This window comes from Condylura cristata, unplaced genomic scaffold (assembly GCF_000260355.1).
Source record: "Condylura cristata isolate star-nosed mole 26May11 unplaced genomic scaffold, ConCri1.0 scaffold00003, whole genome shotgun sequence".
Classification (NCBI taxonomy): Eukaryota; Metazoa; Chordata; class Mammalia; order Eulipotyphla; family Talpidae; genus Condylura; species Condylura cristata.
The window spans coordinates 23,220,624-23,234,804 of NW_004567104.1; the positions used below are offsets into that span (position 1 = coordinate 23,220,624).

Here is a 14,181-nt window from a genome sequence, read left to right on the forward strand (position 1 = left end):
AACTTTGAAAAATTACTAATTGTGGGAAATGGGTTGGATGAGTATGGGAGACTAAAGCTCAAGATCCTAAAATATGATTAATCGCACTCTGGGTAAGAGTTTAACAGAGCCCTAGTCCTTGACTCAAATTACCAGGTTTTGTATTGTTTTTTTTTTTGTTGTTGTTGTTGTTTGTTTTTTTGTTTGTTTGTTTGTTTGTTTTTTTTTTGGTAAGAACCATTATGATTCATGTTAAGAATACATCATTTTATTAAACAGAACCATTTTTTTTTCAAATTTCTCATTAACTAAGATGACCTGAAGTCCTAAGTGCTTGCTTTATTAGAGCAAAACATGTAAATGTCTTCCTGGTTACCTTTTCTACTTTCCAGGTTCTCCAAGAACAGTTGAGAAAGGTAGCCATAATTGGGGAATAAGTATATAGGTCATTTGTATCCGATTCTCTACCCAGCCTCAACCTCATTACACAGCAGCAGCAACAAATGTCAGTGGCAGGAAATATACAACAAGAAGAATTAACCACATTTTTTTTTTTTTTTGTCATCCAAACTTACACATACACTGTCACAGACACATACAGTTGGTTTGAAGTGGGGTGAGGGTAGGTAGCCCGCCTTCTCACAGTTTCAACCAATAGGATTTCATATCAGTCATCAAAACAACAGGCTTTCAGTCGGTTGACCTTTTATGATGGAGAGTTTTGTGGGGGAGAGGAGAGAAAGGAGAGAAAAAATTGGGGCTTTGCATCATTTGTCACCCTAATAGTTAAACCCAGAATCAGTCTTATGTTACAGGCACATTAATTTGATTAAGATACAATCCATGGGTCATTCAGGCATACAAAGTACTCTTGCTTAATTGCAAAATTAACAATGAAATAGGATAAATCGTTATCAAACTGGAGTCTATTCTGGGACTCCTGCCCCCCCCACCCCCTGCCCCCCCCCCACACATACCACATACACACACACTCAGTTCATTTCTCCATCTAATCTGTTTTTGACATTTAGAAGGAAAAATCTGCATTAAGGCAACAGGACAGGGCACACCAGCTTTTGACTGTGAGGTGTGAGCTAAAGGAGCTCAGAACAGGAACTTCTAGTAGACCCGTTCCCACTTGAGCTTCTGAGAGTCCCTCAGCCTCAGTGTACGTAATCACCTCAGACACATAGCATTTGTAGGAAGCTATCCGTAGCCTGAAAAATTAACTTTGCAATCTGAAGACTGAGACCCCAGTTTCCAATTTGACTAAATTACTTCTTACCTTCTTTTTTTGTTTGTTTCTTTAGAAAGAGTCTAATTTTTAAGCCCTGGACAGCTTTTAATAAAATATCTACTAAATGTCTACCATATTCCATGTACTGTGTTAAGTGAGGAAAATACAAAAAAATAAAATTTGGATTCTGGATCTGGATTCTGGATCTCAACAGCTTCCCTTCTAGCTCTGGCTAGAGGGTCACTGCTTCTCTCCCTCCCGTGATTCCAGGAGAAACACCTGGCTGTGGCTTCCTGCCTGTTCTGTGTGATGGCACGCAAAGCACCGTGGAGACATAGAAGAGGAAATTAACCAAGGGGCGTGAGGAGAGTAGGTGTGATTTGAGTTGGCCTTAGACTGAATTAGGAGGAGTTGTTCATTTGGAGAAGGGGAGGGGAGGGTATTCCCAGCAGAGGGAACAGAATGAATCAAGGCAGGGAAGCTTGGACGCACACGAGGTATGTGGTTATGACCGCAACAGCCAGGTGTTTTTCCCACCTTGGGAAAAAGCATAAGTAGCCAAACATATACTCCAAATATAAGAGAATTACGCATTAATCCCATACAATATAGAGGAAAACGTTATGAACTGGTTTTCAGGAGACTTATTGGTCCTGTATCTAACTCATGATGTGATTTCTATCTGATTTTCACCTGCCTGTGCCTCAGTTTGCTCATCTGCAAAATGGAAATGAGAACTTATGTCCTATCTATTTCCCAGGGTGCTTTTGAAGGTTAAGTGGGAAAATATATGTGAAAATTTAACTTCAAGTCTTTAATTCTTCTTTGATAAGAGTGTAGAACACACAGCAAAATGAAGAAGGTGCAATTAGTGTTACTTTAAGTGGATATTTCATGATAAATAAGAGGGGTCAGCAAGCCATCAAGTGACTGAAATACAGGGAACAGGAGGACTGAAACAAGCTTGGAGACCTTTGTGTGAGAGTGGACTTTATAATTGGAAACATTTAGAAATATGGGCTTATTCACTATCTTATTCACTTAACAGATTAATAAAACTGTTTCATAAAGAACATTCAAACTGAAAAATAGAACTGAGTACTACTTATTCTGTGTCCTTGCAAATAATCCTATCTCTAGACCAATAAGCTCATTCACTGAGAATTTCTGAGGCCTCTGATTAGATGAAAAATAGGCATGATTTGATTCAGAAAATAGTTTGGAAACTCTCTCAGCCCTGAGATTACTTCACTGACCAGTATAGGGGTCTGCAGCCATTCCCCACAGGTATAACCATTTTAAAGATTTTTACATAGCAGATAATACAGCATGTGGCTCAAAGAGGCTGGTGTCTATGTTATGGCTATAAGTGTACACTATATACTCCTTAGAAACTTTGTGATAAGACCAGGAATTTCTAGACGTGTTTTTCACTGGAACCCCAAGGGTGGTGGAGAAAACAAAAGGAACAAGAATAGCAAACTCACCCATAGGTTGAAGGGAAGATTCAGCCTTGCATGATGCTTAAAGTCGCAAGATATCAGAAATAAGAAATACCGAAAAAGTTTACTCTCCTTTTGCACCATTTCTGAATAGCTTAAAACAGTTTATAAACACAGATGTCCATTTCATTACTGCTAAAGTACTTTGTCTTTCCAAAATGCATAGGCTCCCCTTCCCTCATTTTAAGAGCTGTTGAGCAGGTCAAGGGAGATGCCCTTTGAAACCTGCTAGTTGCAGTGGTCACTGCTTAAAGATGGAGCTGGGGCAGGCATTGAGAGTTGTTCCATTCTTCTCAGACAGAGATTACATCTCTGTGTTGTCCTGCTGTTACATGGAGAAGAGACGGCTATGCTGTAACTTAGGGGCTCTGGGGAAGTGCCAGCTCTGCTCTGTGTCCTTGAGCAAATTAATTTACATTTCTGGCTTTGGATCTTTTTTCATCATTATCCTCAGGAGGTAGACATGACCTCTAATTTCCCTTTCAGTTCTGATACTTTGCAAAGCTAGGATTCCTCTGACTGTGCTCTATTAATTGAGCAAGAACCAGGAGCCATGAAGAAGATCATAGCCAGCGCCGTGGTGTCCTCCCTTCTGAAGTGAGTATAATCACAATCACACCTACTTTGCAGGGTGGCTGAAAAGATTAGATATAACAAATGTAAAATTGCTAGCCCAGTATCTGGTACCCTACTGTGACCCATAAGTAGAGGTTTTTACATCAAAACTTAAAGATTTCCAGGCTGAGCCTCTGTTTGTTCTCATATCTTCATAGTCCTGGCATCCTGTGACCTTTGATTTACTTCTGGACACTGTGAGCTCTAAATCCAAGCACTAGATCAATGTTTTCAACTCTTCTAGTCCATCCAGAGACCACCCGGAAAGTCTGAAGTTTTTTGTTTCTTCTGAATGGAACCTTGTTGGCCACAAGGGCAAGTTAGCTCATGTGTCTGTGAAAAAGCCCAAGGGAGGCCTTTCCAAAGACCAACATTTTGCCCCAGTGTGCTTGATCCTGTGAAGCCTTTGTCCAGCCCCAGCGATGACCAGAGGGGGTATCCAGGGAGTTGGAAGCCCCATTAAGGGATCATCACATCCTTCTGCATCTCCTTTGCCAAGGCACAATCCTCTGAGGCTATGAGCACCTGGGAAGGTAAGTAAGTATTCCTCCCAACAATCATGTCCTTTCAGGCAGTGTGCAGCCTGCAAGTGTAGAAATAGCCTTGCTTGCTCAGAATCCCCACCCCCTTCAGAACCTCAAAAAAAAAAAAAAATCAGAAAATTCCACTTGCTTTTTCCTATTTAATGAGGTCGAACATTCTTAAGGAATGAAAAGCACAGCTCCAGCCTAGCTTTTAATTAGCTTCAGGAGCCCTTGTTTCAAGCTAGCCTCATTCCCAAAGCTATTCTCTCTCTGCTCTGAATGAGATGGAAATTCAATTGCATTCGCCCTGTCAAGTCATAATAAGATGCTCCCCCCCCCACCTTCCAAGGTCACATGGGGAAGACACTCAGGAGCCAGACAGACACTGCACTTTTTGACCCCAGCAGGACACTAGAATTTGAAAAAGGCAGTTGAAAGAACTCCAGTGGAGAGGGAATTTGGTGTTGTTTTTTACGTAACCCACCACGTGATCTTGGGTCGGCTTCCTTGATGTGCACAATGGAAAAAATGAAGAATTTCAGAGCCAAACAGACCCGGGATCCAGTCCTGCCTCTTGTCCGAGTGATCTCTGCAAGTTAACTCCACTCTCGCAGCTCTGTCCTGGTCTGTGACGCAGGCATCAGTGTCCACCTTGAGGAACACCTGGGGGAATCAGAGGAGACTGAGCAAAGCATTATTTCTGGGGCTCAGTAGGTAAAGGAACATTGTGCTTCATTTTTCTCACATCTGTACAACAGAAATTCACCCCCACTTTGCTGGTTTCACTGAGTTGAACTAATAACCCACGGGGATAAAAGGTATTCAGAGGTTAAGGAGCCTGGATTTTGTAGTTAGTAAGAGGCTAGTGTTCGATCCCCAGTCCTTCCCTCTCCTGGCTGCGTGACCCTGGGCAAGTTCCAGACTTCATAGTTTCCTGGTATTGAAAACGGGGAGAGCAGCAGTAGCTCCCCATAGGTTTACTGTAAGGTCTAAGTGAGAAAGTGTACAAAAAGCCCTTGCCCAGCACCTGGCACATGGGAAGTACGTAATAAATATTAGCTAATAGTGGCAGCCGTGGCATCTGAGAGTACGTTGTAAAATTTAAAAATCCTCTAAGATGTCCATCTCCAATCCTTTTTGGAAAGAATATGCCAACGTTACTGGTGCTTATGTAAATGTAAGTGGTTATTATTTATGTACGAGAACATTACTGAGTATTATGCAGGAAGAGGGAGAGGACAACGCAGAGGAAGAAAATTTATGATGGGCTTCAAAGGGGAAAGAGGAGAACATAACTTCTCACCCAGCCGATAGAAGTGGCCCCTGTAGGTTAGCTCAGAGTTGCTTGAGTGCAAAAGTTCCAACAATAGTCTTCTCTGTGGAGAGAAAAAGCTGGAAGGAATAGCATGGAAAAGGGGAAGAAGCCCTCATTCTATTTCCTCTAAAATTAATCCTAAGGCTGTATTTATCCAACAGATTCTTACTAAACACTCACCCCAGGGGAGGTGCAGGGACACAGCAGGTCCAGCTCTGCCCTCAGGGAATCTGTAGTCTAATGAGGACCTTACAACAAGGACATAAATAACTAATTAAAGGTAGAAAGTGAAGTGTCAGGATTCATTATCGTCATCATTATTAGAAGTCATTTTTATGTAGCTCTCTTTAGTTAGTAGACCATTCTTTTTCCCAAAAAGAATTTTGGAATGATTTATAACATCAAAGAAGATAGACACTGAGGTCTAAAAAACCAACCAAACAAGAAAACTCAGAACGTGAAATTTAGATTAAAGCAAGAAAGAAATAGCAAAGGTAATGTGGCTATTGAGTTACCCATCAGAATCAGCTCTGAGCTTCCTGGAAGTCAGGATACAATGGGAAACACGTTGTTATAATTTGAGATGTCTTAAATGCAGCATTTTCTTAAGCCGTATGCAGAAACCTCTGCGAGCCCTACCTCAATGGTCTTGCATCTGAGGGTCTAGCAACCAAGGCAAAGTCATGGATTTCTGTGGAATTTTGCGTCATTCAAGTGGGCACTGGCCATTACCAACCTTGCCAACCACTTTTTGAAGCCCCATGTCTAACTGCTAAACTATATTTTGTTTGTTTTCCCTTTCCCTTAGGCCTTTTTCTCAGCTCGCAGCTATGCAGAATTCAGGCTGTTTTACATTTATCAGGAAATACATACTTTACTTTAAAACACTAAGCAATCTTTGTATCATTATGCTAGACCTGCTAATTTTATTTTCAACTTGATTTCAATGCTCCCAGGGCTTTGATCTGCCACAGGGCTCTTGGGTTAATTGCCTCTGTTTTTAAGTCATCTCCATTTAGACAGGTAGGTGGGAGTGAGTAGAATTAGCCAATTGTACAGAAAAATCAAAGACACTTGCAAGGGTACCTACTTCTGAGAATTACCATGAATTTTTACATGCCACTTATGAAGAAAGGAAGGAAGGAAGTGACATCTTTAAGATCTTGGGCTTAGATGGCCTGTGGTGAGCAAGACCAGCTGTTATTTTTCTTCTGGCAGGTTTCTGACCTGTTGTGATGTGTTTTATTATCTGGGAGTACTTGAAACTTGCTTGCAAAGATCATGGTTTGCCCCCTTTTTTATTGTCATCCTTAAAAAGTTCAGGAGCTTAATGAGGAAGAATGACTGAATGACAGTGATGGGGAAGAAGTACTGAACTAAAAAGAAAGAAAAAAGAATTGCCAGATAAGGGGAAGACAGAGATGGCCAAAAGACATGACATCTGATCATCACTCTGGACCCACCAGGCTCTCTGGAAAAGGGTCCCAGCCTTCTGTCAGTGGCCCCGTGCAGGACAGGACAGGGCCTGAACATGTGCCAGTCAGTACCACACACATCTGTTTGATTTGGCACTGCTTGTGACCAGCTGCTGGCCCAGAATCAGAAGGGGCAGGTGGGAGTATTGGGAAGGGGGAAGGATGGTGAGCGGGGATTATCCACAGTTGTTCCAAAAAAGAGGGAAAGGCAGGAGGCCAGTGGAATGAGGCAAAGAGAGACCCAGGGCAGGCAAGGGCAGGAAGCCCACAGCTGTGGTGGGGGCGTAGGTGCTAATCGCCCTGTGTGGCAGGTGAAGGCTCTGAGTCAGAGTGTAGAGACACTGGGATGTGGCTTCTGTAGAAACTCAGGCTCTCTGCCAGCTTTGGGCAGAGTGTCAGGGAAATGTTTCACTCTCCCTCTTTGACCCCTCTACAATCCCACTAAGATGAGCCTTCCCAACTGGCCATCCCATGGGTTCCCTCTTTATCCTACCAGTTGAAACCTTCTGTTTGCTGCTGTGAACCAAGTTTTTCCCTCTCTCTTTTTAAGTGCACAAAGACTTACCTTTTGTAAGCGGTTAAGATCCCTTTACCTCCTGGAAAGAAAGCTGGACGGAATAAGTCTGCCACTTAACAGAGGATCCAGGAAGTACGAGCAGCACACCGGAAGTCACCTGGCTGTGCCAGGGAAGAACAACTTTGGCAGATGCTGCATGTTTTTCACTGCAGCACCATTTGCTCTGGTTGAAATTTTCAACTGTGTACTTAAGGTTGGAGTTGACGAGTGGTGAATGTAGGCACAAGAAGGGAGCCATGTGAAATCTTGCACAAGGGTGAGTTCTCTGTTCACCATTGATTCAACATCATGTACCAGAAACATGCTGTTTCTCTCAAGCAGTTCACCCATCCCTTTCTATGTCTTCATCCAGTATCTTTTACCTGAAGAAAATCCATTCAAATAACTTCTGCAGATCTGAAAATCTCACACACTCATCAGTTTTTTCTCTGAACGATTTCTTTCTCATATGGCATGACATGTGATAAGAGGCAGGACACCACATTGCAGTGAGTCACACTACTGCTCACTGGAACAGCAGGATCTGCTTACTGCTAGAAAACTCTTAGGACCCAAAAGTGTCAAAATATCCTAGATGGTGGATATTCCATCTCAGAAAAAGAAAATTTCATCTGATTTGTCCTAAAAATATAGGGTCTGGCTGCAGAGTGTCTGAAGTTCAAATCCTGCCTCTGACACTCAATAATGGGGTGACCTTTCTTCTCTGACTTGAAGGTTAGGTGGTAATAGAACCACTTCATAAGGTGACGAGAGCCAGTGAAACCCCTAGGTGATGGCAGGACTTGGACTAGTGGTACCCAGAGTGGAAAGGAAGCTTGTCATAAATGGGACATGACCATTCCTGGCCTACCACCTTCAACCTTCCACTGGTTTCTCTACTAATGATTACCTAAGACTCACAACCCTCTGTGCCACTGCAGTTCAACACACATGCATGTACTGAGAGTTCATGGATACAGTTAAACTCTCCTACTCAGGAAGTAAAATAAACCATCTACAGATAAAAAGTAGGAGCTGTTAAATCTGACTTCTCAACAACTTCATGTTACCCAGGCTTTCCTTTCAAGCCAATGCTACATTAAGCCCCTGTAGGCCATTGAGGCTCTTCCCCAAACTGCTCCTTGCCCCTCCCCACAAGGGAGCGCTTTCTATGGTTTTCATTACACAATATCCCATTCTCCCTTTCCTCTCTAGATTGCAGCCTTTGGCGTCCCGTTCTGTCCAACTTCTGAACACTTTGTCACATCACCCCCACCTTACTCATCTGATCTACATCTCCACAGTGACTACCCAGCCCATCCGACCTTCACCCTTCATGTCTGACACTGCCTAGTTGTACAACAGCCACTGCCATATTGATATAATATAAATGATGTACAGCACAGGCAGTGATAGCCTCCTGCAGTGTGTTTCCTCAGAAGTCCCCATGGTGCTCCAGACTTAGAAATTGATAACCTGATCGATGCTCGGAGAGTTCCCAACTTAATGTTCCACACTAGAGATTTTACTGTGACCCAGCATTGAGCCCAACCCTTTCTGACTTTGCCCCTTTGGTCCCATAACTCAGCTTGTCCTTGAAACAGAATCCCCGATTTCCTCACCTTCCCAGCACCTTCATTCCTACAAAGCTGTTGGCTCCCAGGACTGGGGAGGCCACCAGCAGCCTCACATTCTGCCTGATACCTCCAGGAACAGATGCTCCAAGGTTTCCGCTGGCTTAAGGGTGCAATAGTAACAAACTTCAGATTTGAATGCCCACTTCACCACTTCTGTGATCAGCCATTTCATCTCTGTAGGCATCCATTTCCTCATCCATTAAATAGGAGAAGGAAAAAAATCCAATCCTGGCAGAGATGTTATGAAAATTCATGACAATAAAGGCAGAAAGTCTGGGCCCTCCATGGTGGTGCAACGGGTTAAAGTGCAGCACTATCAAGCTATCATCAGCCACTGCGGCACAAGTTCAATTCCCAGCCAGGGAGGTGACCCAAATGGAGTGGCAGACCTCGCCTGACCCACCCATTGCTCCCCTCAGTAGTGTATTTCAGCATATCTGCCTATTCTGCTCCCCACTCTGTCTCTGGTGAATTCTCTCACACATCCACATCTCTGGTTTGTACCCCAGTTTTTGTATGCATAAATAAAGAAATCTTTAAAAATAATAAAGGCAGAATGATTGATATGCATAAATGTCTATACAAAAAGTCTGAGGCATATACATTAACCTCAGGATTAACCCCACCACTAATGAACACTGGTTAGCACAGTCAAGATATTTTCTTCCTGTTGGCTCCCTCCTGGTGATGAGTGAACAGTGGCTGTTTTTCTTTGAATGGTCATCTCCTATGGGCAACTTGATGCTGGCTGATACCTGGCCTCCTACTTGTCACATACCTAAATCAGCTCATCTGGCCCCTGGGTTCCAAATCTTCCTGGTCCTTCAAGCAAGTTCCTCAGTGTCTTGTTCTGACTGCTCATTGCCTAGGTGCTGGAGTGGGGCCCACCAGCTTGTAGAGCTGACCACTGGCATCCCTTCCACACCTCATGTTCAGTGACTACCATGTTGGTAGCTTGACCTTGGTGCTGGTGGGGCTATTTATACCAGAGTAACTAGCAAACCCAAAAATGGACTCTTCTCTTGGAGATTTGTTTGTTCACAGCATTCCAGGGCAGACCTTCCATTCTTTCTATACCTTCTATGGACCTGATCATCAGACCTGACACTTGGGAGTAGCCCTTTCAAGGGAAAATTATATATATAAAAAAATATTCCTTTGAGAAGTTTATATATATTTACAGATACTGACCAGCCTTGCATTTCTGTGAGTATTTTGGCTAACTCCATGCCAAAATCTACAGAGCAACTTTCAGTGGAGTGATGGAAATATGACACCAGGAAACAAACAAAGAATCTAAGGCATATACATTAACCTCAGGATTAACCCCACCACTAATGAGAACTGGTCAGCACAGCCAAGACCTTTTCCTCCTGCTGGCTCCCTTCTGGTGATGCGGGCTCCAGGGTGGAGGCTTTCCCCTGCGCTCTCTGATGGCAATCTTTCAGGCCCCTAATGACCATGTCTTTGCATGCCTCTGACTTGGCAAACCTGTTGTCCCATGCCAAAGAGGATGTGAATGCAGATGAGTCCTTTACAAGTGAAAAAGGAAGACCTGCCTTTCCTTGTTTTGTGAAGTTCTAAATCATACAGCTGCTAAGGTACAGGCCTTTGAGGACTCAAATCCTATTCAATTTGTGCCCTTTAATGTCTGAGCAAAGGCTGTGTCCCTTGATGGTCAATTCAGATTTTGTACGGAGGGTCACATTTGAAGCTTGTAATGGCCACTTACCTTTATGCCCTTCTGAAGGAAGAATGCAAACAAACAGATGGGTGAGCATGTGTGTGGTGGGATGCAAGGAGGCGTATTTTTTCCTTATAAGGAAATGTGCTCTCAGGGTGTTAAAAGGCACACCATCATCTGCTTAGAGGAATTCCTGTCTATCTACATAGGTCTTCTTTTTACTATATTTTGTTCCTGTCTGTATATGAAAGGACTCCCTTAGTCCTGCCTATTAAACTTTAAATCTACTTTCTCCCATAGGATCTATAAAGTAAACCCATTTGCCTCTTTTTGCTATTCCAGACTTCCTACCAAAAAGGAAACAGTTCTCACTACCCGGTTCCCTTCCATATGTTCACCCCTCAACTTGCTGGCTGGGAGATACAGACATAGGCCTCTTTTTCATTTTGATGACTTAATGATAATTTTTCACAGAAACATCAACAGAGTGTGACAATTGTAGAGAAAAACAAAAATTCTAGAATCTTCTCTCCATTTTCCTGCCCCACAGTAGGGAAGAGTACCAGATAGTTGCCTAGTCAGAGCCTCTTACATCTCCTCCCCCCCCCCCCATTTTCTTACAAGGAAATAGAGTGACATGTACTGACTCTATGACCCTTGAGAGACACACACTTTTCTATTTTCTACCCAACTGGCAATAGCATTTGTTGTAGCCCAAAGACCAGATCCTGGCTTCCATTTTGACATAGTAACAAGGCATCTCAAACTGGACATCCAGATGAACTCCTGCCACATTTCCAAAATCTAGGTTTGAGCCAGATTTGGATCAGGATGAATAAAAACCTGCCATTATTTCACCACTGGCTTTTTACCACTTGGTTTATTTTTATTTCTCTCTATATGTCTTCTTCCTCAATTATTTAATTCACAACTACTCCAAACCACAGAACTTCAGACTTCCTTGATTATTTTTTCCAAATTTCTAATCCAAATTAACACAGAAATGTAGATCCTTCAAAAACCATGCAGTAGTAAAACAGTATAAATTTAAAATATCATTCAATTTAAATTTTGTACTAATTTTCTGACCTTTATAACTAGATGACTTTCTTTTCATATAAGTCTGGTATCTTTAGTGCTTCAGCAGATTATGAAATGGAGAGGACCAGGGGGCTGCTTGGTGCCAAGCTTAAAAGGTCATCTTATTAATCAATTGGCTAGAAAATTAATTATTCATTTGACACATACTTACTGATCACTTAACCTGAACCCCTATAGTACTTGAGATGCAGTAGCACATATTTAATATGAGTCCGTTATCTGCACCTTCCAATTAAATTGTAAGGTCCTTCAGAAGGATCTGGTCTTAGTTTGTCAACTACCTGTCTCATAACATTGGGGAACTTGTTTCACTTCTCTGAACCTCCGTTTCCCATTGTAGGAGGTAGGCCAGCACAACATTCTAAATACACTGATTCTTCTGCCCATTTAATTAAGCAAATGTGGCTTAAGCACAGAATATAACAGTTACTAAGAAGCTCAAAGAAGGAGGGATTAAGTATTATTTAAGAGTAATCGGGTCACCTTTGAAGCTTAGAGATGTATATCTAGAAGTTTATCACACCATTCTGTTCACTGCAGTGCATATTTGAAAATACCCCTACTAAATCAGAATTAAAATAAATAGAAGGAAACACAGCAGGCTTCACTACGCAGACAGCAGCTAAACAGAACTGAAGCACAGGTAGAATTTCAAAGTACCACCCGACTAGGTCAGGGGCCATTCCAGGCAGGGGACATCATGAGCATAGAGACTAGAAAACAAGGTGTTCACAAAGAACTGGGAGTGATGTGTGGCCCTGCAGCCCAGTGTACAAGAAGGGAGATGAGCTGGAAAAGTATCGTGAGGTCAGAGCCAGGGACCCAGAAAGGGATGGTGAGCGGCCTGGGTTTAATAAACTTCCAAGGGAAAATGACCTCACCAGCAAAGCCCAAGCTGGCCCTACCCTACCATCTGGGCTCAGGCAGCCCTGGAAGAAGGGCATGTACCAGAAACTGGCAGAGGAGTGTGCTGGCATCACCACTGGGCTTGTTTCTTAACCAGGAAACAAGGTTTCCTGTAACTCAGACCCATGAATCAGCATTTCCTCTGTCAATAATACACAGCAAGAAATGCAACAGCCCAGGGCTTGGGGGAATGGAAGAAAGGAAGGAATATTCCATGACACAGCTGGGCTCTGCCCTCCTTTCCCCTCCTGAAACCCTCCTGATAAGCTCCCAAATAACACTCAGGTTTCATAAGATAAGTTTCTCAGAGAATCTCACAGTAGCTTGTGCAGGGTTAAGTCATAGGGTTTCTCTATTACTGGGAGGAGAAGGAAGATCACCTTCTGAATTCTCTCATTGAATGACAACTAAATGTTACTGTAATGTTCTTTTCTTGCAGAAGTTTGACTGTGTGTGTGATCTGCGTTTTAGTTTTGACACTTCTATGTCCAACATTTGATTTTCATTCTCATGATAATCCTGTGAGGTATATAGGGAAATCATACCTATTTCACAAGCCCAGACACCCAGGCAGGGAGATACAATGCTTCTTTCCCAGTCAGATTCTGTTTTGAAGAAGTCAGAACTGACCTTATCTCTTTAAACTCCAGTCTCAAGTTCTTTCCAAGGTCACAAGCATGAAATAAATAAGGAAACACAAATAATGCGATATTTAAAATATATTTAATGATGATTAAGCTAATAACGAATATATTTAATTTAGAATAGAAAAATACACATTATATGTCTTACCTAGTACCAAACGTATTCCACTCACTTCCTTATTTCATGCATTCATTTATCAAATATTTTTTGTCTAGTCTATCCTAGATCCTGTTCTAAATACATTCAATAGTGGACAAAGCAGATGAAAAATCCTGCTTTCATAAAGTTACATTCTGAGAAACTCAGAATGTAATGTGCTAAAGGTTGCAATGCAGAGTATGTTAGAGAATTAGTCATGCTTTGAAGAATCAAGAAAGCAGGGAAGAGGGTAAGTGACATTGGGGGTGGCAGTGGTACAATACAACATAGGATGTTCAGGGAGAATCTCCCTGAAAACGTGACATTTAAATCAAGAGTTGAAGAGGCGATTAAACCAGCAGAGGGGGATCAGCAAAAGGAACAGCGAATGCCAAGGCTCTCAGGTCGAACCTATTTGGCATGTCCCAGGAACAATAAAGAGCCAGTTGGGAGGGGAGGGGAGAGCAAAAGGGAAAAGCTGAAGGCAGAGTGGAGCCTGGGTGTGCCTCCTCTATGACATTTTAAAGAACTGGAAGTGGCTTAGAACATTTGCTATCCTTTACTCAAAGTCAAAACTAAAACCAGCCAACAAAAGAAGATAAAACACAAACAAAACAAGATCAAGGAGTAGAATACAAAACATGAAAAGCACAAAGGGTGGGTGTCATAGAGGTAAGGAAGTCTGGGAAAGAAAAGTGAGGGGCAGAGAGAAAGAGAAAGGAAAATAGTGGCTATATTCCCTTGTGCTCACTCTCTCTCTCTGACATCTGGAATCCTGACCCAGGATCCAAACCTCAAGTCAATTGTTCCAGCTGTTTTCGTTTTCTTTCTTTCTTTCTTTCTTTCTTTCTTTCTTTCTTTCTTTCT

At 42.4% G+C, this 14,181-nt stretch overlaps 1 long non-coding RNA gene across 1 annotated transcript; it reads right to left on the reverse strand.

Annotated features, from left to right (window-relative positions):
* Nucleotides 1-209: 209 nt before the first annotated feature.
* Nucleotides 210-4,507, reverse strand: LOC105854095. The gene is made up of 3 exons (XR_001145818.1): nt 4,342-4,507; nt 2,704-2,739; nt 210-682 (listed from the first exon to the last, which is right to left on the reverse strand). It is a non-coding gene; the product is annotated as an uncharacterized LOC105854095 (long non-coding RNA).
* Nucleotides 4,508-14,181: the final 9,674 nt, after the last annotated feature.